General features: G+C 34.9%; 2 non-coding genes across 2 annotated transcripts; one reads left to right on the top strand and one right to left on the bottom strand.

Moving 5' to 3' along the window:
- Window positions 1-353: 353 nt before the first annotated feature.
- On the bottom strand, window positions 354-516 carry LOC126012520 (U1 spliceosomal RNA). The gene has a single exon (XR_007496978.1). It is a non-coding gene; the product is annotated as a U1 spliceosomal RNA (small nuclear RNA).
- A 314-nt stretch (window positions 517-830) lies between these two features.
- Window positions 831-937, top strand: LOC126012289 (U6 spliceosomal RNA). The gene has a single exon (XR_007496807.1). It is a non-coding gene; the product is annotated as a U6 spliceosomal RNA (small nuclear RNA).
- Window positions 938-6,008: the final 5,071 nt, after the last annotated feature.

Raw genomic sequence — 6,008 nt, 5'->3', positions numbered from 1 at the left:
TGTTTTATACTGTACCACACATGAGTTACTATTGCCCTTGAATTATTTCCTTTTGGACTAAGGATATAGCTCAAAGATCTGGAGCTCATGCTCTGTATGTTGGAGCCCTGAGTTTATCACCATGCCCCCTAAATATTATTGGAAGAACTCAAGTTTCTAAATACTACTAGAAGTTGAGCCAACCTCCATCCCTACTTCTTTTGTTTATTAATAAAATCTCCACACCCATTTTCTCTTCATATAGAAACCTAGATTGATGTCTGTCACATAAATATTTTATCAATACTGGTCAGTTAAAATAAATTGCATTTATATGTACATATATAGATACAATTTTTTTCTTTTTCTTTATTCAGGGGAGAGTGCAAACGCAGTCCTCCACTACCACAAATTATGCAGTCGAGTTTCCCACATTTGGGGAAATCGCAGGGTCAGCACACCCGGAGTGCTATGGGTGAGCCTCGCCCTAGGGAAACCACCTTCGTGATCATGGTATCTCCCCTGCCAGGTAAGCATATATAGATATAATTTTACTCATTGAACATAGGTTTAACTTCTATAAACACATGAATTTCTACAAAAAAGAGGAAATTCATCAAATAAATAATAAATTGTCAATGTCAAAACAATAATAATTGAAATGATGTTCTAAGAATTCAGGAAAATGCCACTATGTATAGCTCACAGAATGAAAATATCATTATTTACATTTATAGTAGGATTAAGCAAAACTAGGTTTAAGAGCTGATCATATTATTATTCTGTAGGTGAGTACTAAAATGAAGTAGTACTATGTGTTGTAAGCTAAGAATAATAAGAATTTATAACTAGTGCTTGCTTCGGCAGCACATATACTAAAATTGGAACGATACAGAGAAAATTAGCATGGCCCCTGTGTGAGGTTAGCATGCAAATTTTTGAAGTGTTCCATATTTAAAAAAAATTATAACAGATTACTATATATACAAATTTGGGGGGTTGGCCAGTTTGGTAATTCTGGAGACTCTGAGGAGGGAGAGGAAGGTGTTTCAGTTTGCATATGATTAGCTTCTCCATTTTCCTTCTGAGTATGTCTATCTTCAAATATAAATATTCCCTTTGCTAAAGACATGGCTCACACTACAATAAGACCCAGTGAAATAACATTTATTAACTTGATTAATCTGTAAACATCCACCATATAATATCATTTTCTGTAATACTGAGGAGTTAGACCAAATTACTAACTTTATAGGGGCTTAGTTATACCCATGTATATTTATGAGTCTTCCTCTCTGCCCTAACTGCACTCTCCTACTATTTGTTATAAGTTTCTTCCCTTGGACTGGTCCTTCTGGTCCTTGTCTCTATTTTCTTTGGAAATTGTTATCATATTAGGTTTGTTTAGAAATTCGATGCTTCTTGGATAGAAAATTCTCTGCAGATTTGAAAAAAGTATTGAAAACCAAGCCTTCAGATTATGGATTTTCTTGTTACTTCTTGTTACTTGGAAGTGAAAATCATTTATGTGTTGATAGACAGAAATTACATATCATAGGCTGCCTTACAAGATCTGAGATTAAAACACAAGCAACTTAATGGTTGGTAAAAATAAAGGAAAATCATATTATAATTTGAAATGACAATGTAAATATACCCATATAATTCTGAAGTCAGTATAAATTAATCACCTTTCTGACAGAAAATATTCCCAAAATGTTTAGGAACTACCCATATTTTCACCTAGAAATTCTACTCTTCGACCTACTCTTAAATTAAACAATTGCAAATTGCCCAAGGGAACGTATACTAAGGGTGAAGTTGTACTGTTTTTTATAATCTCAAAAAATACTACTACTAAGATTATAGTAAGTTAAGATGCAAAATCTTTCCTTGTTCAAAAAGACAGAAATAGTGTGTTATTTAATATGGGGGGGAAGGATGAGTCTTTTGTTCTCTTCTACTGTCTATCAGGTTGACCTACTCTCTGTTAATGAATCTATGTTCTCTCTGGCATGGAGCTGAAATAAGTGGATTCTTTCACTGTTCCCAAGTGTTCCCATTCTGCTGCCCATCCTGTAGCTCAGAACTCATTTCTATCAGTTGACTGAATGTTCACTAAACCAACTTAACATAGTCACACAATTCCTCCGTAAATGTCTATTTCTATGCTGGCTACATTCAGAACTTGGATTAGGGTGGATAAGATCTCCATAGAGCTGCCTGGCAAACATGTTATGGCTGAAGAGAGGGCAAACTCTTCTCAACTCTGCCTTATGAGAGCACAAACAACTCTTTTGGGTCCCAGGAAGGACATAAGGCAGAACTGGTAGCTATTAGAGAGAAAGAGACCAGAGGGGGTGAGGGCCAAAGAACCCATCTAAAGAGAAATGATTGGAAGTGGAACCAAAGATGATCTGATACTCTAAATCAAGACATATCTCCCCTTGTACCATCAAAATTTGCTCAACATATTAAAAGATAATTTATTAAGAATTTTAAGTGTTACTTACAGAGAATTAAAACTCAAATATAGGGTCCTTATGAATATGAAGCTCCATAACACTGACTATTTAGAAAGCACAATCTTACAGAAAAGAACACGATTTAAAATTTTCTCATTCATGATTAGTTCTATATGATTGTTAAGATTTATTATAATGTACCAGGCATCTAGGATATATTAATTATGTTAATATTCCAAGCACATCTAGTGTATGTTTATAAAAATAAAAGCACTTGTTTTCAAAAATAAAAAAAACTGTTAAATGTCTCTTGACTTGTTATATTGGAATATGAACTTAGATAAAAGTTTCTGCTCTTAGTCACTAGATCTATTGCCCAACAAATACAGAATTCCTTTGCTCAGCTACTGAGGAACTAAAAACTCAGCAATCTTACTTTTGAACTTAAGAAATGCTCTAAGGTTATTGTATCATGTGCCTTTATTTGTGCTATTTAAAAGAGTTCACAACTTATAAAAGGGTTTTAAAAGATTTTAAAGGGTCCCTGTTATCCACATGGGACCGAGTACTTTACATCTCCTTTGGAAGGAAGACTGACCAGTGTCACATCATAACTTTTTCTAGTATAATCAAAGAGAGTTTTGATTCTTGTACATCTAATACTTTGTCAGTCCTCTGAGGAACAATGAAACCACTTTTTTATTAATATTAATTTTAACTAAGGCCTGTGTAAAGAAATTAGTCCAGATTAAACAGGTGCACTGGAGCTTTAAAATTCAAAGCTGTTGGACAAGTTTTATATAGTTTAGGTTTTCTAATTGATAAAGGATAAAGGAGGTACATGATTATCTTATACTCCAGATATCTGTATTTATAGAGAGTTTGATGACTTTTATATATTGGGTATGTACATTCAGCCAAGATTCCTTATAGCTAGCTTTGTGATGACAGTCACAAAAGCACTGTCCTTGTAAAGATTATGGATTGTTTAGCATTGAGAGCTCAAGAATACTAATGTAGACCGAAGACCAGGATGTCTTTCTTGAATATTCTAGCTAGGATCTCAGATTGAATAAATATTAAGATAGGAAGAAATCTAAGTAACTAAGATTGAGACAGAATTTGAAACAGCATCATAGTAAGAAGTATTATACAGAAATTAAAAATATGGGCCAGGGCAGTGATGCAAGCGGTAGGGTGTTTGCCTAATCTAGGATGGATCATGGTTTGATCCTCCGACGTACCATATGGTACCCCAAGCCAGGAGTGATTTTTGAGTGCATAGCCAGAAGTAACCTCTGAGCATCACCAGATGTGGCCCAAAAAGCAAAAAAAAAATTAAAAATATAATATTTTAAACTCTAATTTGCTGAAGTACATTTTGATAAGGGTGGTAAGAAATCAAGTTGATTTCAGGATACTAAAATATCAGTAATATAAAGAAATCTTTTGTTGTTGGCCTCACGTTGGCCTTGACCAACTTTAATTGTGACCCTGAGAGTTTGCATACACAAGCAGTGATTCCTATATTGAAAAGGTAAAAAATACCTCTATTCCTTTAAAAACACTTTCCATACCCCTCTATACTTCTCCACAAAGAAAAGCAAACATAAAATTATTGAAAAGTGTTAAAGTGTCATAGTAAATAAGAGGAGAGAGTTTGTATTTTGGGGGTAAAAATTTTCTGACCCCATTAAATACATTTTAAAGGACTTTAAAAAAAATTTATTTTGTTTCTTTGGGCCACAACCAATGACTCTCAAAGGTTACTCCTGGCTATGCACTCAGAAATCGCTCCTGGCTTGGGGGGGACCATATGGGATGCCAGGGATTGAACCAAGGTTCATCCTACGCTAGAGCATAAAAGGCAGATACCTTACCTCTAGCGTCACCTCTCTGGTCCCTTCTGAAATTATTTGTTCAGTGTTACGCCCAAGATTAGAAAACTGGGACTCAGATAGGTATAAGTACTTGCTGGTGATAATTTACCCAGGAAGTAGTAGTGATAAATTCCTATCAGAAGCTGGTGTATTTCAAAAACTATGTTATACTGTAACAAAGAAAAATGAAGATAGGAATAAAAATAAGAATAAGAGTTTTTGGGTGGTGAAAAGTCTGAAACTTAGAGAAAGGCTTAAAGAATACTGCCAGGGAAGGAAGTTGAAAGTTTGCTAAGCTTGACTCAGCACTCTAGCATCTTCCATCACTCCTGGAAGGCCACTTCTGATGGATTCACCACACACACACTAAATAATCCACTAACCCTGAGTGTGGAGATTCTGCACAAAGGAAATTGTTAATTTCATCCCCTCAAAAATGTCAAATGCAAGCACTTATTCTATGTACAATTTTAAAAAGCTTGCTGCAGATATTTATTTCTAATATAATACAAAGTTGTAAACCAATTCAGTTATAGCAATAATCTGAGTAAGAGAGACACATAGCACTAACTTTTTGAACAACAATTTGAAAAATTCAGTAGACCTCCATGTTAGATACTAATAACCTTTTTTTCTCAAATCACTTCAATAATTTTAAAAGACCTGACAGCTCTCAACTCTAAAGGCCCATATATAAAATGGTGAGCCCTTCCCAAGTGACTATGAAATGTGCATGAAAAGAATTTTAGGCAATTACGTTCAGGAGATATTAAACCTTAATTAATGTATTGGTGATTTCAATAATAAAATGCCCAGTGTTGTCTAAGAACAAATGGAAAGCATTAAAGCAATGGTTAGATTTATGGCTGAATAAATCAAGCACATTTTCAAGTTCATGAGGGAAATCTCTCCTCATATACATGTCCTTGGTTCTATGGAGCTCTCTCTCTCTCTCTCTCTCTCTCTCTCTCTCTCTCTCTCAAACACACACACACACACACACACACACACACACACACACACACACACACATAAAACCTCCAATATTCTTCCAGTGATGATCTGTGCTCATGAATTGTGACAATTGCAGTACATTTGAATTATAGATGGATATTTTCTGCAGAGCTGTGTGCCTATAAAGTGATCTGAAATCTTGGATCCCTGAGATGGCCTGCTCTAGTCACTTGTGTACATCTGTGCCTGTGCTTCAGGGGTATTAACCAAGAGAGGGGTTGGGAATATGGAGGCTGCAGTACATACAGGTTTTAGTGAAGGAAAAAAGCAGCTGCATTTAAGTATATGAAAAACAAAGAGCAAAAAAAAAAAAGATTTTTTTTCTTGTGAATATATTTAACGTGTTAAACAGATTCTGGCAATTTCCTGATGGCTCCAAAGAAGCTTGAGCTGAGATTTTCACAGAGTTTTCCAGGCTCTGAATCCTCTACCTCATGTATTGAATCACATCTGCTACAGAGAGGAAGCAATGAATAATTAACTCGGCCTCCACATCACCGCCATAGATTATAGTCGCCTTGACTGCTGGATTGCCTTGCACTACATAAACCATTTAGGAAACTTGGTTATTCTCTTCCTTTTAAATTTGTCTTGCTATCACTTACCATTTAAAAGGGTAAATCTTTCTCTAGTTTTAATTAAAGCATTTAAAATAATTTACATTGAAATC

Source organism: Suncus etruscus, chromosome 6 (genome assembly GCF_024139225.1).
Source record: "Suncus etruscus isolate mSunEtr1 chromosome 6, mSunEtr1.pri.cur, whole genome shotgun sequence".
Lineage (NCBI taxonomy): Eukaryota > Metazoa > Chordata > Mammalia > Eulipotyphla > Soricidae > Suncus > Suncus etruscus.
This window is presented reverse-complemented; position numbering and strand designations above follow the sequence as displayed.